Here is a 21,546-nt window from a genome sequence, read left to right on the forward strand (position 1 = left end):
GAACAGCCAGAGGGAAGAGCTGCACAGAGCAAGGTATGGGGGAAGGAAAAGCTTCCATGCTCTCTCCAGGCATCCTGCTCTCCCAGCATCTCCATGTATTTAACAACCTAGAAGGTCTAGGAACTCCTGTCCTTTTGGGTTTTTATGGAGGCTTCATTACATAGGCATGACTGGTTAAATCCTTAGCTATTGGTGATTGAATTCAATCTCTAGCCCCTTGCCCCTAGCTAGAAGTGGGATGGGGGTGGTAACGAAAGTTCCAACCCTCTAAACCCACTGTTGGTTTCCCTGGCAACTGGCACCCCTCCAGAGGATGTCACTTCGTTAACATAACAATAGAAACCTTTATCACTCTCCTCACTGGAAAACTCCAGGGTCTTAGGAGCTCTGTGCCAGAACGAGGAGGGAGACTACGTATATATTCCTTATTTTAAATCACAATCACATGTCCTTACTCTACTAACCTACCAAAATTTAACAAAAATAACAGTATGAAAGTGAGAAGTTAGTAGCCACCTAAGTCCTTCATTTTATTAAGGAAGATAGTGAGGCTCAGAATGCTAAAGGGACCTCTGAAAAAAGTTCTTAGCTGATAAAACTGCAAGGACTGTCAATCACATTATCTCACTGACCCTTCAAGATAAGATTCGCCAGGGAGAGACAGGCCGGCTGGTTTTAGTAGATTCTTTGGCTCTTAATCCGGTGTTTTTTTCCACTTCACCAACCTGGCTCAAAAAAAGAGTGATAAATATGAAATTTCTTTGGGGGGAGAAAGGGAATTACAAATATAATGCACTGTTATGACTATCTCACCCATGATTCTGAATATGATTTTTGTTTACAAATGGAAGCAAAGAATCAGCCACATGGTGTAATAAACAGAACAACCAGGCTAATAATCGGAACTGCCCTACAGGTACCCATTTCTCAACAGGAAAGGACCTTTTCGTAGGCCCACCCTAAATGGAAATTGATTCAGTCATTCACGCACACAATTATCTAATCCAAGCAATTATCTAATCTTTTAAAACTTGATTTTTCATAACCAGTCTTCCTGTCCACAAACTTGCCTTAGAGGGAGAGCTTTTTATGATATTTGCTTGAGGTAATACTGAACTTTTTTCCAGAGTACTTTCACTGGGCAATGTCTATTGGTTGGAGAAGAATTGAGGCTGGGCTGGCATATAAAATAGTCCAAAAATTAAGAAATGCAGATAAATAAAATCTGACCTTACACATTCAAGAAAAACCTCTCATTCATTGAGAAGCTGAGAAGTTTATATTCTGGATTTAACATGTATATCAAAGGAACCATCTCTTTAAAGTCAAACAAGTCTGTTTTGAAGCCAAACAAAACTGAAAAAGGAAGAAAAGCCCTTGGCAAAATTCAAAATTCCAGCTACTCAAAATAGGATATTAACTTACTAGTGATGTGGGAAGCACTGAATATATTTACTTCTATCATCTTCCCATAAGGCTTTTCCACAAGTTGAGACTGGGGAATGTACATAGAAAAGAATAAAGCAAAATAAGCATAGAGACTATTGTCAGGTTTAATCCAATCCGTAGTGAAATGAAATAGAGAGGCCAGGCAAAAGTTGGTTGAACCAGGCTTTTAATGGGGTGCGCTCTCCAGGGAGGTTCCGTGGCCGCAGGGGAGCGCAAGCGGGCTTTTTAAGGGGGGAGGGGTAAGGGGTTGTGTGTGTGTATGGGGTGATAGGTATTAGGGCATATTACTGGTGGAATCGGTATGCTTATGCCCTTAATGGGGTCTGGGCATAGTACGGTTCAGGTTCCCTGCATAGGTCCTGTCTCCCCCTGATGACTGTCCCCAGGCGGTCTGCTGGTGATGGGAAACTTCTGAGGTGGGGGCAACAAGGTGGGGGGTCCGCTGCCGTTTTGTTGGTGCCTATGGATCCCCCTTGATCCCGCAGGCCCAACAACTATTAGTTGTATAAGCTCCATGAAGTTCTCAAACAGAGGCTGTAGGCCCTGCTTTCCAAGCCAGAGTGTGTCACTAGAGACAGTTACTATTAAAATGAAGTTGAATATTTGAGTTATTGAAAGGGTCCACTGTATATATTCTTCACTAATATCCTTAAAAATCTATACTTGTTTTGAGATGATTATGAGAAATCACTCCATTTCCCCATCCTCCTACTCTTCTTACAAATCTTCTTAAAATATACTTCACAAGACAAGCAAAATAAGATTTTGCTTATTTGAAAAGACAAAGATTTGAATGTCTCCCCTCTTCTGATATACCTGAGTTAAATATATCATTATGAAAAGTCAAAACTAATAACAGATTTGTGTGGCTCACAAATTTAATCCAAATCTAATCTATCCCTGAAAGCCTGCTCGTGAATTTATATAGTAGGATCACCCTACCTATGTTTCATTAATTTAAATAGGAAAATGCAGCTCACTTTGTTCTCAACTCTTCCAAAATCTAACCAATTTCCCCAAACATCACAAAAAACACTGTGTGATATCTACCTATAATTTGCCAATTGTCTAATTATTTGACACTTACTCTACTCCTTGATGGGTATTTTAATATGCCAGACCCAATAGTTCTGCATAGTTTTAGATATTATTAGATTTTCCTTCAACAATGCAACAAGCATGCACTCTGATATGAAGAAATTATCAAGCAACATAGTGAAGAAGGACAATGAATATAAATAACATTAGCAAGAGGAATTTTAAAAGCAAAGCAGTTTTAAAAATATCTGCTTCCCAACCAAAGAGTAGCCTGAGACAAGTTTGGCTAAGACGAGCTGCCCGATGGCAGGCAAAGGTGAGCAAGAACGTGCTGGTAAAAGAGAGAAACATGCGCGTTCCAGGTTGATCTGGATTCAAGAAACTTGGGGACTTCCCACTTCTCTAGGCACTCAGGTCTCCAGGAGTGGTGGCTGAAGACCATTGTCTGAAGGTCCAGATGCAGTAACGCATGATCCTTTCTGACCTTCCTAATGCATGCTGTTAGGTTTTTCCCAAATGAACGGCGGAGAAATTAGACAGCAGAGTCAGGCAGTAGGTTCGAGCGTGCTTTAATGGGGAGCGCTCCCAGCTGAGGTTCCATGACTCGGAGGGGCTGGAGTCAGGGAAGTCATGTCCAGGCAAACCGCAGGGGGGTCTATAAAGAGTTTTCAGGGGGAAGATGGGGGCAGGGTGGCATTCTGATTAGGGCTAGGGTTACAGGTCTTTGTGTGCTAACTTAGGGTAGGGCGGCAAGGCGGCCTTATTGGGAGGTTGCTGGCCTGGGGTCGGCTGTTTTGAGGTCCCCCGTTTCACCAGCCCAACACATGCTCTTTTCTGGGGCTTTCAGGCTCAATACTTTCTTCCCAGGTTTGTCCATCTCCTTTTTAAAGGACATACTATTTAATAATATGAGAAGGTTGAAGGGGGCTCAGAACTATAGTATTCCATGTGTTTACAAACAGAGAAGAAATAAATACTGGTAAAACCAATCAATAAAATGTAAAAAGGGCTCCTGGGTGTCTCAGTCCCTTAAGAAGTGTCTGCCTTCCACTCGGGTCACGATTCCAGGGTCCTGGGATTGCGTCCCTTCATCAGGTTCCCTGTTCAGCAGGGAGTCTGCTTCTCCCTCTGCCCTTACCCTCTGCTTGTGATCTCTCTCTCTCAAATAAATAAATAAATAATAAAGGTTAAAAATAGGATAATGGATAAATATGCACATGTGTAGATAATCAGAAGTAAGTTGCTATACACTCTAGGAAAAAAGATTAACCCCGGAGACATCCATGTTTTTTCTAGACTAGTGAAGAGAATAGCCCCTCAAACCAGAAGGAGGACTCAGTCAATTAAATTTGACCCAGGTAACCAGAACACAAATGGTCTAAATGGCCCCCTTAAAACAACACAATAGGGGCACCTGGGTGGCTCAGTGGTTAAGCATCTGCCTTTGGCTCAGGTCATGATCCCAGAGTCCTGGGATCAAGTCCCACATCGGGCTCCCTGCAAGGATCCTGCTTTTCCCTCCACCTGTGTCTCTGTCTCAGTGTCTGTCATGAATAAATAGATTTTTTAAATACACACACACACACACACACACAAAATAATGTAAGTAGGTATTATGGGCTGAATTGTGTCCCCTCACAATACTTATGTTGAAGTTCTAACCCCCACTACCTCAGAATATGACTGTATTTGTTGATAGGGTCTATAAAGGGGTAATTATGGTTAAATGAGGTCATTGGGTGAACTTTAATCCAATATGACCAGTGTCCTCATAAGGAGACTGGGACACAGACACAGAGGCATATGACCATGGGAAGACACAGCAATAAGGCAAACATCTATAAGCCAAAGAGAGAAGCATCAAAAAAAACACGACCTGTCAACACTTTGATCTCAGACTTCTAGCCTTCAGAAATATGAGAAACTAAATTTCTGTTGTTTAAACCACATAGTCTGTAGTATTTTGTTATGGCAGCCTAGCAAACTAATGCAGGAGGACAGTCAGTATTTCAACTATTGTAAATATAAAAATATTAGAGATTCCGAAAAATTGAAAGACTTGTCCAAGTTGATATAACATTTCAATGCAACAAATAGGATTAGGATACCAGTCTCAGTTCCTGGCTTTGTATTCTTTTCCCTACACCAGGACAAGGACACGTTACTTGCCTATGGCAGCTGTACAAATCAAATGTCTTAAAGAGTGGGTTCCACATTTATTTTCCAAGGTGAGAAATATTGAGCCATATATATTTCAGTTCTGTATCTGCCTATGGCAGGTTTATCTCTGGCATCAAGTGGCCTCTGAACTTGATTCAGTAGCAAAAGTCTGAAGGATCAAAAAGAGAGAGGATAAGGTTCCCTGTTACCTATAGCACCCCAGTGTTGTCAACAATAATTTTAATTAGTGCCTCATTAGTATAAAAAAGAGTTTAGGAAATCATATTAGAAAGGCTATTTTTAAATTTTGTTGCACTGAGTCTCCACAGTTTTTATATCCCTTTCAGTTTTGGGACAGCATGAAAGGTGGGGCCAGATGTACCTTCTGGTCTTTTCTACCTTGAAAATCAATGATGGCAAGTCAGCAATAGAAATTGCAATTGTGAGGGGGCCTGAGTGGCACAGTTGGTTAAAGCTTCAACTCTTGGTTTCAGCTCAGCTCTTATCTCAGGGTCATAAGATTGAACCCCATATGAGGCTCTGAACTCAGCTCAGAGTCTGCTTGAGTTTCTATCTCCCTCTCTCTTCCCCTCACTCCTGCTCACTTGCTCTCTCTCTCAAATGAATAAATAAATCTTTAATTAAAAAAAAGAAATTGTAATCATAATTTTCCTACTTAAAAGCCCACAGTGACTATCCACTGCCTGGAAGATGAAGTTCACAATTCCAAGTATGGGTACAGACAGCCTGCACAATCTGGCTCCCCCTGACACTCTGATCTCCATCTAGTCCCTGTATACTTCAAGCTGTTTGATATTTGAGAGTTCTCATTTCTCTGAGGATTCCAGGCACATCATATGTGCCTTCATTCATGATCTCCCCTCTGCCAGAAATGTGCCTTCATTATATTATGTGTCTGTCAGGGCCCTATTTATCTTTTAAAAGCCCACTTCTTGGTCACCTCTTGGTCTTCCCCAAATTCCCCCTCTTCATCCTACATAATTGATCCCCATCTCAGATAACCATACTTCTATTTTGAGACTTATCCCTTTATCCTGGGATTAATTTTTTATCTATATGGCTCAACCCACAATGCTGCTTCATGTAGACTATGATCTTTATGAAATGTGGGAGCACAGCTTATTCTTTTTTATATCCTCAACCCCACCACAGAACCTATGCTGCTTTTTTCCCTAAAATGCAGAGGCTCTAAAGCTCTTTTATTTGATTTTCAGTTCCTTCCATAATTGTTTTGAGAAGGAATTCCATTGGGATCCACAATTGGGGACCTTCACATATTGGTTCAACAAAAGTAGTCATTATTTAACCGTATCTCAAAAAATCAGAACAGTGGAAAACCAAAGTCATTCTGAGAGCTCCAGCTGAGTGAAGCACCAGTTAATGTTAGTCAACTGGACCATGATAGGGAAAAGAAGCTCCTCCGGGCACTGAATATGAAGAAGGATGGCTAAGACTAAACTCTAGTCCAAGGGAACACTTGAATGTGTATCATGTGAGATCGCTAAGAAAGAATAGATACAGACAATTTTGTCTTCTGTGTTGACAGACTACAAAATATAAACAAATACAGAACTCCTGATTGCCAAGACAACCTCTAACCTATCCCTAAAGATCATGCCAGAGATACCCAAACCCTGAAGCAAGGAATTCAGCTGGGGGCCAAAGCTAAGCCAGAAATTAGGTGCCATTTGAATTCATGAGTGAAAAATGCAATGCTTTCTCCAGAGCATTTTTCACATAGTTTGTGACATGGTTCCTTAGCTTATGTTTTGCTTGTGTGACACAAACTTAGGGAAGAGCTCACCAGGGGCTTAATCATGGAGGGACACTTAGGAACATGCCTGCATATTTACTAACTTCCTGCCAAGTTGGGATTCCCAGCACCAAAAACAGGGCTCCAAGTGACTCATTCATCTAAAATAGAGCTCTTGGGATTTCCCATCAGATCACAGAGCCCCCAGCACTGCAGAGTTTAAGGATCGACCCTGATAGCATCACAGCTCTGACCCCAATCCCTTCCATGTGAAAAGCACTAATCAGGCTTTTTATGTCTCTCTCACTGGAATCTATTCCTATCTGTCCTCTCTCATCTAGTCTTTGAGAAGATACCAGAAAGGCAGCTGCATTTGCCCTGAGAAGAAGACATGCATAAATGTCAACTGAACGTTTGATAGAAGAGCTGAATTAAGGAGTCCTGGTATAGATGCAGAAAGACAGCTGGAAGGTGAAAGATACAGTCATCCAAGAGATTTGTAAAGACAAACTACTTACATTACAAAAAGTTACCAGAGCCTGGCATGGTCTATGGAGAGAGACATAACCCTGCCTAAATGGAGAACAGGTAAAGAGAAATCCCTTCTAAACCTTTTTCACTAAACACAGATGAACCATAAGCTTGTCTATATTTTAAGTAACTCAGGTCATGGATATACAAAGCAGCTACCCCATACTGCCCATGTCTATAGCAGGGAACGGATTATTACTACTCTGAGGAGCCTAATTTTGATCGTAGTGGTGTTTGTATTACGTGAGTATACTCAAAAATTGTCCCGGAGAGAAAAGAAAATGTTTTCCATGTTTCTGATGCTGTGCTTTGCTCTTTTGGAATGAGTTTTATCAGCTGCTTTATAGCTGTGAGGAGACTAGTGTACTGCTTGCTATTCCAATATTAGCCGGTCCCCTCTCTTTGTTCTGAGTTGAGGAGATTCTGCATTCCACTGTTACTACTTATAAACAGCAAGTCTCAACTCATATTCTGGGGGTGTCATTTAGGACAGAGCATCAGACCCATGGCCAATGCTGTAGGAACACATGATGTGGGATCCCTGGGTAGCTCAGCTGTTTAGCACCTACCTTTGGCCCAGGGTGTGATTCTGGAATCCTGGGATCAAGTCCTACATCAGACTCCCTGCATGGAGCCTGCTTCTCCCTCTGCCTGTATCTCTGCCTCTCTCTCTGTGTGTCTCTACGAATAAATAAATAAAAATCTTTAAAAAAAAAAAAAAAAAGAAACACATGATGTGTGCCAGTTATTCATGATATGAACATTATTATGAAACCCAAGAGAGACTATGTGTGTGCATGCACATGTGTGCACGGGTGTGTATGCATGCATGTGTATGCATGTGTTTGACCATTCCGAACAAGTAGCAGGTTTTGTTGTTGTTGCAATGAGTGTCTTAAACAAGGAAAAGGCTTTGGATGAAAACTAGCTATGTAGCCTTAGGCAAATTTCCTAACTTCTGTATGTTTGGTGCTTTCTTATATATGAAATGGCAATAACACCTTCTACCTTACAGGAATTGTGTTAAATTTAGGGATACTATATACAAAGTGTGGGGAACTTCAGAGAAGTTCAAAAAGTTAATTTTATTTTTATTATGCTTATTAAGTTATAAAACAACTGTTCTACACACTGGCTTTTTAAACCAATGTATGTCTTTAGAAACATCACAAGGAAACCACTCCTGATCTCAGGTTCTCTCCCATTCCTTGAGGAATTCTTTGATCAAAGGTTCAGGGAATCTCATTGTGAAGAGCAGAGGTAGGCTTCCAACAGCAAGGTGTCCCTGAGCCATTTATCGGTCAATGAGGTTTATAGTAATGAGATTTTTCTCAGGAAATAAAAACCAAAGCCTGGGTCTAGCAATACCTCTCCTTAAAAGGCAAAAGTAAACTCCTATAGACTTTCAATTATATAAAACTCTGAGGAGCAACTGGGTGGCTCAATGGGTTAAGAGTCTGATTTTTGGTTTCTGCTCAGGTCATGATCTCAGGGTCTTGAGATCAAGCCCTGAATTGGGTTCTATGCTCAATGAGGAGTCTGCTTGAGATTCTTTTCCCCTCCCTCTCCCTCTGCTCCTCTTCCCGACTTGTGCTTTCTCTCTCTCTCTGTTTTTCCCTCTCAGATACATACATACATACATACATACATATTTAAAATAAAATTAAAATTAAAGAGATGATATGTGTGTATTAGTAAGGGTTCTCCAGTGCAACAAAACTAATAGTATATGGACAGATACAAAAGAGGAGATTCTTTATGGGAATTGACTCATGTTATTATGGAGGCCAAGATGCCTACAATATCTGGTCTGTAAGCTGGCGAACCAGGAAAGCCTGTGGCATAATTCAGTCCCTGTCTGAAGGCCTGAGAACCAGGGGAATGATGCTAAAGACCCAAGAACCAGGAGTTTCCATGTGCAAGGATGGGAGAAGGTAGACGTCCCTGCTCAAAAAGAGAGAATTTTCCCTTCTTCTGCTGTGTTGTCCTATTTGGGCCCTCAATGGATTAGATGATGCCAGTCCACATTTGTGAGGGTGGATCTTCTTTATTCAATCAACTGACTCAAATGCTAATCTCTTTCAGAAACATCCTCACAGACAAACTCAGAAATAATGTTTTACCAGCTATCTGGCTATCACTTAGCCCAGTCAAGTTGGCACATAAAAATTAACCTTCATGACAGGAATACACTTAGCACCAATTGCATAATAAATGCTCATAATAAAAACAATTACTGACTATCATAATTGTTCGTAGAGCCATCTTTAGCCTCCAGTTCCAAACAGTTCAGTTTGTTGGCTACAAATTCCCAGCTGCTACCCTGGGTCTGACTGCAGATAAAGATCTCTTCTTTGGTTTCATTCTCTCTCTCTCTCTCTCTCTCTCTAAAGGTTAACGTAGGCTCTTGCTAAGATAAATAGCTCTTAGTGATCATAATACATCCAAGGAGCAGTAGACATAGGTGTCCAGATTAGGAAGGAAGCTTTTAAAAAGCCTTGAAAGACTTGATTAGATTATAATAAGGCAGGATGCCTGGGTGGCTCAGTGGCTGAATGTCTGCCTTCAGCTTGGGTCATGATCCCGGGGTCATGGGATCGAGTCCCACATCAGGCTCCCCATGGGGAGCCTGCTTCTCCCTCTGCCTATGTCTCTGCCTCTCTCTGTGTCTCTCATGAATAAATAAATCTTAAAAAAAAAAGATTATAATAAGGCAAAAACATTATTCAAAACTGAAATCTAAGTTTCTCTACCCCACTGGCTCCCCAGTCTTCAAACATTACTACATGTATAAACATTGTAGACTGACTGATGAATATGTTAAAATATCTGCCTCTACTTATACTGTTTAAGCTGTTGAATTATTTTGCTAATGCTTCAGAATAAAGCATTGATCCATGAAATTCTGTTTGATAATCTGAATATGACCAATGTTATAACCCCAAATCCAACAAGATATATCTGCTTTGTTCCTGAGGATGTATTCCCACATCAAAATGCCCAGTATTCACTTCTCACTTTTGTCTTCCTAAAATTCCTTCTTTGGTGGGCACAGCTGCTTTTCTGCATGCCCAAACCAGACTCTAAAGGACTGCTCTGTCTCTCAAAAAGCCAGCCTGGCTTCTCTTACTCCTCTCCCCTCATGCTTTGCATCTGCCTCCCATCAGGTGTATCCTTCCAGGAGAGCGGCTTGGAAAACTGTAGAGAATAAATGCCTTTGGTTGTATTACCTGCCAAGACAATCTGAATTTTACATTTGGAATACCTTTTCCAGACCCACCTTTTTTACGTACCACAAGGAATAATAATCGTTTTTGAGTCATGCAAAGAGTAATAATGTGAGAAATTTTTAAAATTTTATAAACAGAAAATTTTGTTAATGGGTGAATGTGTTCACAATCTTCCCCTCCTTTCCAGGTGGTGGTGATTTTTTTCCTCTAGCATTTTTTTTACTACACTTAATTCTACCTAACTTAAGTTAATTGGCCTTAGTCCACTGACAATAAGTTATTAAATAAAAATATTTTTATAAACTTTCATAAGTAATTTTTAAAAGCATGTTAAGCCCTGGTTCCCCTTTTGAAAATTCCGCTCCTCTCCTTTTTTCCTACCCATCTCATCAATGCCATTTCTATACTACATCAAAGGCTGCTTTCTTATTTACCTCCTTCCTCAAGAGAAGGGCAACCCCTCCTTACTGGAAGTCATACTAAATCTCTTCTTAGATCTTCAAGAATGAAATCAAATTCACTTACGAATGTTTCCTAAAGCTCCTTAGAGGAAAATTGTTTAATAAAATCACAACAATAATCTTGAAGTTCTATTTTTTAATCTTTCTTGAGGTTTGCACACTACTGGATTTCTCTCAGATGATGTCTTATCATGCTCTCTTCCCACATGCTGTATTATTTTGAAAGAACTCAGTTATTTAAAAAGAGAGAATGATAGGCAAGAGGACTGGATTTGAGCAAAGCACAAATCTAACCTCAGCCCTGAATCAACGAGTTATTGTCTCTGTTAGACCTAACTCATGCATCATTGCTAGGTGTTGGGGTGCTTTCATCCCCAGTCCCAGGGCAGCAGTTCATAATAAAAATATCTCTGCCAAGTAATATTGGTACACAGGGAAAAGTCAGGACAAGATGGGCATAGCCCCTACCTGGTGAGCAAAGTACTTTTTTGGCTTTGGTCTTACTGTATACAAAGTATGTCAAGAAAGTTATACCAACTTTCAAAACAGAAAATAAAATATGTTGACATGGGTTTATGACATGACTACCAACTGCTGTGGAGGGGAGAAGTAACATTTCCAAGTTTAAATTTTTAACTGGTCCCCCTAGGAGATGTCAGATGACCAAGGACTAGAAAGGAACACAGGGAAAAGACAGTCTGTTCTGGCAGAAGAAAGAGAAAGGAGAATTCTAGGTACTCGCTCCAGATTTGGAAACAAGTCTTTAATACAGGGAGACAAAGGCATTTTAGTTTGCAACAGGGATTCATTCTCTCTCCCTCTCGCTCCCCACCTCACCATCAATGGGGGCTGTATACAGTTTCCCTCGCCTCAATCTGAGAACTCGCTTACAGTAAGTCACCTCATTTGACAATATAGTTACCTGGACGACTGAGGTATGGAAAACAGAGTTGAAGTTCAGATAAAGTTCCAACAGAGGTTCCCATTGTTCGCTCATTTAGTGTCCACCAGCATGCATGCAGCAGTTCAGATTACATACAGATTTCCATTCTAAATAAGCCCCTAATTAAAAATAAAACCTTCCTTCCATCTGCTCATAACTCTCACAAACTCCTTTTTCCCTTTGGGCTCAACCTTCTCGAGCTTGGTCCGTGCTCAAACGTAGATTACCCTGGGGTAAGGGTGGGAGAATGCACTTCTTTTACCACTGTGATTCTTTTTTTAAAAAAAAAATAGACTTTGAAAATGGGTAAAGTGAAAATAATAATAATAATTTCAGGTGCCTACTTGTTCACATTGAATGTTACCAGTTCAAAGGAACAAACAGCTGAAGAGCTGCACAAAACTCAAACAGGAAGACTCAAAACAGAGCTTGACGCAGATTCTATTGCATTCATAATTGCAAAATGACAAGCAGGACTCAAAAGTGTGAAAAGGTCATTGCTCAATCTTACAGGGCTGCAGACCCCGTGTTTGATGTGGAATGGGGGAGTGGGTGAAAATTGTGGGGCAACTCAAAAAGGTGTAGGAGAAGCAGTTTTGTCCCATACTTAGAAGACTGTCTTTTAAATGGCCCTGAGATTGCAGAAATACAAATTTGCACAATACCACAATGACACATCTTGGTCTAGAGGGGTTTCCCCATTCCTTCTCTGCAATTTGTTAACTTTCTATGCAACTTGTTTAAAAAATATGAAAAACAACCTTTAAGATACAATTTCTAAAATCCTCTACTTTTCTCCTCTGTCCTCTCTACCCTAGCTCATCCCCAGAGTAGAACAAGACAAATATTCACAGTACAGGTAACTTCCTTTGTGGACATGTGACACCATACATATAAGCACAGAACAACTGGCCACAAAAATATTTCCACAGCATGGCATACACCTGCTTCTCCTTTTGTACTTCTCTCCCCAAGTTCAACCAGTTCACCTTTCCTCCTGGGAAAGTCCTACACATTCTGAGGATCCGGCAAGCTATCTTTTTATGCACTTAATTCGACAGTATGCTTAAGGTAATCTATGAGAGCAGTCCTCTGAGGAAGGGGATAAAGCAGGATTCCCTTAACTCAGTCCCTCAGACTCTCAGGGGCCAATGTTGGGCTCAGCATTTGATTCACTTTTAAGAGTAAAGAAACCATGTGTACTGGATGGAATGGCACCAGTTTCAGATGCCCCTGTCCCTGCAGGCCTCACTGGAGGTGACACTGCACTCTAACTTCCTGGAGTATGGCCCTTATTTGGGACAAGGCTTAAACAGTGACATAGGATTTGTACATTACCAACCTGTGGCTAAAATGTCAATCCATTAAAACCAGTCTCGTCTTGGCCCCAAAGACCGTGAACCCGAACAGACTAGAGAAGATATATCCCTCATCTCTGAAAGTTTAGAATCTATCCCTTCTCTAGCATCAGCTGATCAAAAATAGTCACTGTACCCTCAAGAGAATAGATTGCAAGTACAAAGTATCTTTTGGGAAAAGCACTGATCTCCCCCACCTTGCGTTCTTGAAGTTGGTAATGCAATTATAGCATAGAGTCCTAGCTCATCCCAACCTCACTCAAGGATAGCAGATGAGTGTGAATGCTGCTTCCACTGCTTAGAGCAACCTGCACATCCAAACAGGTTCCATGGTAGACATGGTCAATGCCATAGTGAGGGAAAATGTGACAGCCAGGACTTCTCAACACATGCTTACTTTTGAAAGATAGTTTAAAAAGATAGTTAAAAAGATAGTTAAAAGACACAGCTTACAGACCTATGGACTTATTAAACCAGAACCAAAGAGTAATGGCCCCAGAAAAGTCTTTATTTTTCAGTCATTCCATCAAAGAGCTGAGTTTTCAAAGGTCTTTGTGGGAAACTTACAATCTTTCAGTGGTTGGATTGGGATAAGTCTGTGTATGTGTGGGGAAAGGTGTTCTACATGAATGTTTAATGAAATGGATGCTGCTTAGATGAAATGGAGTTGATATTTATGTGTACCTATTATTTTCATTCAAATAAAAGAGATATAAGTACCAATTATCAAATATAATCTTTGAGTCTTATTATCTATCTGACCTTCTTTTGGGCCAACTTGCCAACAGCCCTTTAGTCAAACTGGGCCTCAGTCATGCTGAGACTACTATAGCTATGCATAGCAGCCTTTGCTGACTCTTAGCTTTGGTATACACAGCATCCTGCTCCAAGACTTTATCCCTCATACCAGATCTAATCCTTTCTGCAAAACCCTGTTCAAGTCGAATTGTGGCAGGATCACTTCCCTAACTTTATAAGGTACAGATTAATAACAGTTACATGTGTTTCCTCCTATGGGATTTACAAAGTGGTTTCCCATGAAGGTCTGGCAAAGCAGTATGGCCCACTCACAACATATTTCACATGTGAACTGTGTGACTATGCAACTCATTCTTGTTGTGATAATAGGTTAGAAGTTGAGGCATGAAATTATCCTTTTCTTTCCTTAGCAGTTGCTAATATAAATATGGTTACCATGGAGGGAAATATGGATGGGTGAAAGGCCACAGACTGAGGCTCCGTGCTTGCTGATTCCTTTTCTGGAATTAACTAGTTTTTGGACCTTGGACAAGTCACTTCCTCTCTGTGAGCTTTCATTTCTTTGTTATAACATGACATCAGGAATGTATGATGCCTCAGTCCCTACCAGCTCTAAAGTTCTATGGAGACATTTATTCATTCAGTCAGTCAGCCATTCCAGAAGCATTTACTGAGGACCATTGGAATGTCTGCTCCTGTGCTAGCGTTCTGGAAATACAGCTAGGAAAAGACCAATACAGCAGTCTCTCTGATATTATGCTGCTTATAATCTAGGTGGCATCTAGTGGTTGCTAGCACACATGTAACAGATAATGACTCAAGCACAGCAGGCAGCCATTAAAATTCTCACTCATGTCAACTAGGAACCAGGAGGTTCTGAGCAGAGACAGCTCTCCCCCAAGTATGCATGCAAGATTCCAAGATTCTTCCACTTCGTGGCCCTGCCATATTCAATGCTCAGCTGTCCAGGTTGCCATGGTTATCTGCATGGAGCCATTGGATGAAGAAAGGCAAGTTGCCACAGGGAGCAGCGCTTCCTGCAGGAGGTACTTTGGGTCAGTTCGTGCAAATGTCACTGGTCACACAGTCACATGGTCTTCCCCTGCAGGGAAAACAGGGAAATGGGCCCTGGAATCTAGAAATCCAGTCATGTGCCTAGGAAGAAGAATAAACCATTTTCATAAACAGCTAACCAATGTCTGCTGGGAGGTAAGGAGAGAGGATAAAAGGAGAAGAAAAGGAGATTCTACAGCAGAATTCATGGAAGTCAGAATTCACAAAAAAGCAGAGAGAAAGGAAGAGAAAACAAAAACAAGAACAACTCAAAGCAATGACAGGACTCTGAGGGCTTTGTGGAGGCATCTCATGAGGCCCGCATCGCATGAATGGCAACAAAACAGGTGTATCTTTAGGAGGATAATGGATCCCCTGAGAATAGACAGTGACATACGGAAGCTGAGGACTGCAGGCCTCATGAGATGAATTAAAACCCATGAAATTAGCCCACATGATTTCCAACTGAGCTAAAATTTTCATAAAGAACTCTGCATTTCTGCAGTCTTGCAAATTGGTGACTATATATGAGCTATATTCAGAGCTAGGCTGGATTTTTTTTTTCCCAATAGCATGATTTAAATGTTGGGAAATGCTGCATGAGAAATCTAGGTCGCCATGTTACTTCTAAACAATCAAAAGATATGGCAATAGTGGTTTTTCATTTTGAGTAGCAATAATCAGACAATTTTTGGTAAGTCACTGACCTCTTTAGACTGGTATGCTCTCTCCAAAGTCCTACAGCTTATTTCATTTTTGACCTGGTTATTTCATGACTGGAGTTATGTAGGCAATTGATTTCACAACCCCTAATGTAGAGTTAAACTCTTGCCAGTCAGAAATACAACGAGAAGAACTAATTTGAGGACTTGGTTATTTTCAGGGTCTAACAACAGCCCCTACAGAACATCGTATACATACCTTTACATGTATGTAGAATAGAAACATTAGAGTTTGTTTTGCTTTATGTTTACTTGCTTAAGCATCTATTTTCCTCAATGCATTGTGAGTCATTTTGAAAGCAAGGTTCAGAGTATCAGACCCATAGAATGTGCCCTGTTGAGGCTTTTGAAAGAGATCACAGTAAATTTATAACAAAAGGAATCATTTGAAATGAATTATAAAAAGGAAATACTGAGTGAGGGATTGAGGTGGCATCCCTGACTCGGGACAGACTCTACCATGATCCCAAAACCCCAGGGTAACTGATATCTCCGGATGTGTCCATGTGTGCCTTACAGAGAAGGGAAAAAAGTATGAGGACTGGAGACAAGAAGTAGGAGAGAAATGGGGAAGAGAAGGGACGCTAAAAAGTTTCAAGAGGCCATTGGCTCAAATGACCTTCCTTGGGCGATGTCCTGTCAGAACTGATCACTGTGGAAGCTGCAGTGAACAAGCCATCCCAGCATCACTCCTCCCATCGAGGTCCAGAGACCTAGAGAGTGGAGCAGCCAATGAAGTACCCCATGAGACCAGCCAACCGCACTGCCACCTGTTGGAAGAAGTCCCTCAAATGGTTTAGTGAACAGCTTCATTAGCCAGCATTTAATCTATATTGTAGGAGTTCAGGAAAGGTTGGACTGGGTTGAATGGAACTGAAAGGAACTGAATTGACATCACTGAGAGCACCTCAGGTAGCAGGACAGGGAAACATCCTGGCCCTCCTCAAGCACTACGCAGAGAGCTGCCCCCGCTGAAGACTCCAGAACTATCAAAATCAATGGGGCACATAAACAAGTCTCATGGGGATGATTAATGCTTGCTGTGAGGATGCCAGGGGATAAATGAGGTGCCAACAATTCTTTAGTCAATTCTAATAGTTAACCATAAAGGGAGACAGGGGCTTCTGGCACAAGTTGCCCAGCCAGGCAGAGTGGGAAATGTTGGCAAGTTGGCTGGTAGGGGCAGACATGTCTGGGCACAAGGGTGTTAGCTTAGCCTACTAATATTTTTCTTGGACAGCAATGAAAGTCTTGCTGGAAATATCTTGCTTTTCCCTCTTATGCTCACTCTTCTCTCTACTCTCCTAATTTAGGGGGAGAGTGGCAAAGTTGTTTTCTGAACTTTTCTGGGAAAACTAAAGTAGGGTTCTGGGCATTTTCAGGGGCTGAGAGTAACCTCATTCATCCGTTCAACCACTATAGATTTATTGACAATCTACTGTGTGCAAAGTGCCAGATGTAATGCAAGGAATAACAGAGACCTGGTAGTTTACTCTCAGTTTACTCTCTATTTGGAGGGAAAAGCAGTAAACAAGCAAATGTGTACATCATAACTAATTGTGGTAAGTGGTTCAAAGAATATGAACACAGTGCTCCAGTAGAAAATTGCAGACAGAACAATGACAGCTTAGTCAAAGAAAGCCTCTCAGAAGAAGATGAGTCCTAAAGGAAAAGAAGGATCTGGCCATGGGATGGAGAGCTAGGAAATATTGTTCCAGGTGAAGGGAATAGCATGAAAATTGTTCAGGTCTCTGAATGTCTAACGGGAGAAGTTAGAGCCAGGGTCAGATGTGCACATGTGAGAGGCACACAGACTGGCCTGAAAGAAATAGAAAGAAAATTAACTTGAGGCCTTTCTGTAGTTCTCAGGTGTGGGGGTCCACATGGGGTTCTAAGACTTACATAGAAACATAGAGCACACCAGAAGCATGATCGGCTCGAGTCTTGCTCACATAGGAAAGCTGCAGTGCTTGCCAAGCTGGACTCATGAACATCCATCCTGCATCATCCATCCATCCTACTCACATCATCCCTGTGAACCAGAGGATCAACACGGGTCAGAACCAGCCCCGCCAGAGGCAGCTGGGTGTAGGATTTTCTCTCTGTTCTTCACCATCCACATGCCAGCCAGGGAGTTTAAGATACCATCAGAAGAGCGCTTGCAGTGCCCTAGAACCAAGGTTCAAAGCTGGGGGAGGAAGCAGGCTTGGGCCGCGAGCAGAGGCACACCTATTCACAGCAGACCTAGGCGAGAGGCCTAGGATAAGAAGTTGGCTTAATAGCCAGGTAGTTTGTTATTGAGTCACAAGTTCACATAAGAAAAATATATGATTCCTAACAAAAACAGACATCCAGACAGGGAGGATGTTCTTTTCACAATGGACAAGATTCATCCTTTTGGTCTGGCAGCCTTCAGAGACATTGTTCTCACCATTTCCTTTACAGTCCAGAGTTGCTAAAGGGGGAAATTAATTTTTATTGCTATGATTATCTGCTAAGTGGATGCCCTCAGGCCCTGGATGTATGTTCCATTTTGTTCTGTTAAAAGTAAATAAATTTCCTGAAGGAAAATATACTGTGGCCAAAGTACCCCTATGTGGTAACTGTAGGCCAATAAATAACATCAGATGTATTGAAAAAGTGTCCAGGAAGCCCTTCTGAAGCAGGGGGTGGAGGGAAGGCAGGGGCGGGGGTTGCCTGACGAACACTCAATCATGTGTTTGTTTTGTTTGGCATTTCCTGAAAAAAGCACTGACTCTCTGGCAAATTTTGGCCATGAATTCAGCGTTATTCGTTTATCTAGCCCAAGTCCGGTCCTTAAACTTCTTCAACCTAGAGCTTTCAGTTCTTTCTGGTGCAACAGGTTTTGTTGCAGGAGACAAGGCTCCTCCCATGAGCCAGGTCTCACGCACTTATGTCCACTCTATGTGGTTGCAAAGATGCAAAGATGCAAAGATGAGTTAAATCCAACCAGAACTCAATAGAAGCTCTCAGGGGCTGGGTCCGAACTGATTTGGCCCAGGTTATAACTCCAGTTATAACTCCAACTGTTCTGAGTCTACATATCTGTTTGACTATTTATTTATTTTTAGGAGTTATTCCTGCATAAGGGAGACCTTCTGACAATATTTCTGCATCTCAGTCAGAGTCAGTCAGAGTCATCTCAGTTGCCCCCACTCCTACCATCTCCGTGTGTGTCTGTGTGTGTCTGTGTGTGTGTGTGTGTTTATTTAAGCTAAAGGAAACCTTACCTCCCAGGCCCAGCAGTGATGAGGTTGTGAAGCATGCATCTTTCATCCATAAAAAGCCTCCACACAGACTCAGGCAGAAATTTACCAAATGTTTGGCTAGGTCTCCCTGAGGTGGTGAAAACATGATTTTTCACAAACTTTAAGAGCAGTGCAAGACTTTCCATGAAGCGGTAACATAGCCCTGAACACGTCGGCATATGCAACTTTTCAAGCCCGAGCACCTGTTCTCTGCAATTCTAGACAGGACTAGAATGCAGCAGCGGGAGGACTCCGCAGTAAACGAAAGGGCCTCGAGCTCCTGGAGCCTTTCCTTCGTGGCAGGCAGCAACGGAGAAGTCCGACGCAGAAGGCGAAGCTTGAATCCACCCTTTGTGTCCATGGCTACATTAACTGGACTCACTAAAGAAGCTAGCTCCACAAAAACATTTAGATCAAAGCCCACTCTGTCACACTTTGACATGTTGCACATTACCCTCACTTACCTAACCACGCTCAATTCTGGCGAAGGTCATGGGGAAGATGGTGATGGGCAAAGGCAATGGCCGAAACATTGGCTTGGCCTTTATGTTTGAGAGTTTCCGTGGTAATGGCTGCCAAGAAAAGGGCAAGTCTGTTATTCATTCCCTTTCCCTCAGGAAACTTCTTTGGTGAGTCCCGTGCAATTACTCATCCAATCAACAAACATTCGTTAACATGCCAGGCACCAAGCGTGAGGAGGACAGGATATGCCATGTCAGCAGCTGGGAATTTGGCCGTGGTGGTTTTCAAGCAGCCCCTTGAGCCAAGACTTGACACGGTTCTTCACTTCTCACATTTGGCCGTGACTGCCACCCTAGCCCAACACAAAAGTTGGGTCATCAGCCTCCAGGGAGGAACCACACCATTTGCCCAACGGTGCAAGTGCAGTGAAGGACACACATGAAGACTGGATGGCATTTCATCACCATGCGTGGAGTGCCCCCATGGCCTTCAGCTTGCCCCTTTCCATTGCCTTGGAAGAGGGGTGCTACTTGCCCCCCTACTTCTCCCCACAGCCCCATCACTATACCCATTCACTACCCACGCAGGTTCTTGCCACTCACCTTTGCATATCTATTCCCTGTCTAAGCCTTCTTCCAGTAAGCTTCATGTCCAATGGTATTTCCCCTTTTCAACAAAAATGAAGGACACAGTGATTGTGACATGTTCTGAAGAGGCTTGCTTTACCAAGAAAATGGTGCAAACTGGGCACCCATGAGGAAATCAGAGTGAGTCACGCAGGGCTCTTAGCCTTTGCCTTGTGGGCTGTCAAAGTCAGCATTTTGCACAAGCCCAGGTGGCCCAGCTGAGGGCCCGACAGGGTCATTCCCTAAACATTAGCCAGAACAGGGTCAAACTGAATCCCACGGTCTTTGTTGGTATGACTTGAGGAAAATGACCAAATACTGACAGGATAAAGAATAAAGCCTATCATATCTTGTTTGACTATAGCAGGAAAGTAAACAATTCTTAGGAAAATAACTCCAACTCCTCTGCTTCAGCAAACATAAGAGAGAGAGAAGGAAATGGACCTTAGCAGCTCTCATCATTTTCGATATAATGCAAAGACTCACGACACCAATATCTACCCGATGGTACATGGCTGGATTGAAAATTTGGAAAGTGAATAAGAAACAAACGAGAGTCACTGTCAACAACCTGGGAGTAACTTCAGGGGAGAGAAGCTAGTAGAAACTTCTGTTTCCACCTCGCACTAGATTGATCATGTTTTAAATACAGTTGTTAGTGATAAAGCAAAAGCAAAGAAACAGAGGTGAAGTTGGACCCTGCCAGGGAGTGAGGTGTGAGCCTTCAATGATGCTGTGACTCTGCCAGGACACAGCTTCCTCTCTTCTATAAGGCTAGTAAAAGCTCCCCCTCCTCCACGAAGCCCTCAAGGACTTCACTCACCCACACCCCCTCTTCTGAATTCCTACACCTAGTTTTTTTTACACCTCACACCATGAAGCATTTTCAGATTTTCTTTGACACTGTTCTCTAGATTTGACAGGTATATTTTCCTCTATCTCGTGACTTAAAACACAAAATCTACTTCATTTTATTTTTATCTTTTGGCTCTCCCACACAGCCTGGTTTGGAGCTGAACATATCAAAAGCATCTAGTGTTTTCTGGGTAGGTAATTTGGATAAGAGTTTTCCTAAGAACCACCACCCATGGAAGAACAAGAACAGTTGATGGCTTATTTCCATTAAATTGGGTGGGGAGGACGCAGGTAAGCACATCTGCTTGGACAGAGTTTTCTTTTAAGTTGAAGTCTTGAATAATATATCAAATCTGGCATTTCTTGGTGTTCTTCTTATGTCTCTTCTGTCACTCACCCATTACCAAAGCTCATGGTCTAAGCAGGTGACACATACAACAAATGGAGAGCACCCAAAAGTGAAGAGCCCATTTTCATCAAGCTCATAAATTCACACATCCAAATATGAATGGTTTTTCACCACACATTTGGTGTGTCCATTTTTCACCAAAGCTGGAGCCCATTTTGCTACTCTCAGGGATGAACACCGGCCCTTAGGGGGCAAATGTGGTCAGCCTCATCTAAGCAAAACCTTGTCTTTCGGACACGTGCCAGAGCTGCCAAGTCGTGGTTGCTTTTCTCATGCACATTTGCCTCAGCAGAAAAGGTTTGATCCTTTGGTAAGAAAGGGGAAAAAGTTATTTTTGCTGGAATTTTATGGCAGGGGCTCTAATCACTGAGGCTAGACATAGAGAGAGTGAGTGACTGTCCCATGTGACTGAGATTGATGGAGTTTCCAGAAACTTGGGAACTTCTA

At 42.0% G+C, this 21,546-nt stretch overlaps 1 long non-coding RNA gene across 1 annotated transcript; it reads right to left on the reverse strand.

The window, feature by feature from the left end:
• Window positions 1–13,356: 13,356 nt before the first annotated feature.
• LOC140622997 (uncharacterized) lies at window positions 13,357–19,959 on the reverse strand. Its single transcript, XR_012022668.1, has 4 exons — window positions 19,812–19,959; window positions 19,212–19,319; window positions 17,381–17,510; window positions 13,357–14,805 (listed from the first exon to the last, which is right to left on the reverse strand). It is a non-coding gene; the product is annotated as an uncharacterized lncRNA (long non-coding RNA).
• Window positions 19,960–21,546: the final 1,587 nt, after the last annotated feature.

This window comes from Canis lupus, chromosome 32, assembly GCF_048164855.1.
Source record: "Canis lupus baileyi chromosome 32, mCanLup2.hap1, whole genome shotgun sequence".
NCBI lineage: Eukaryota > Metazoa > Chordata > Mammalia > Carnivora > Canidae > Canis > Canis lupus.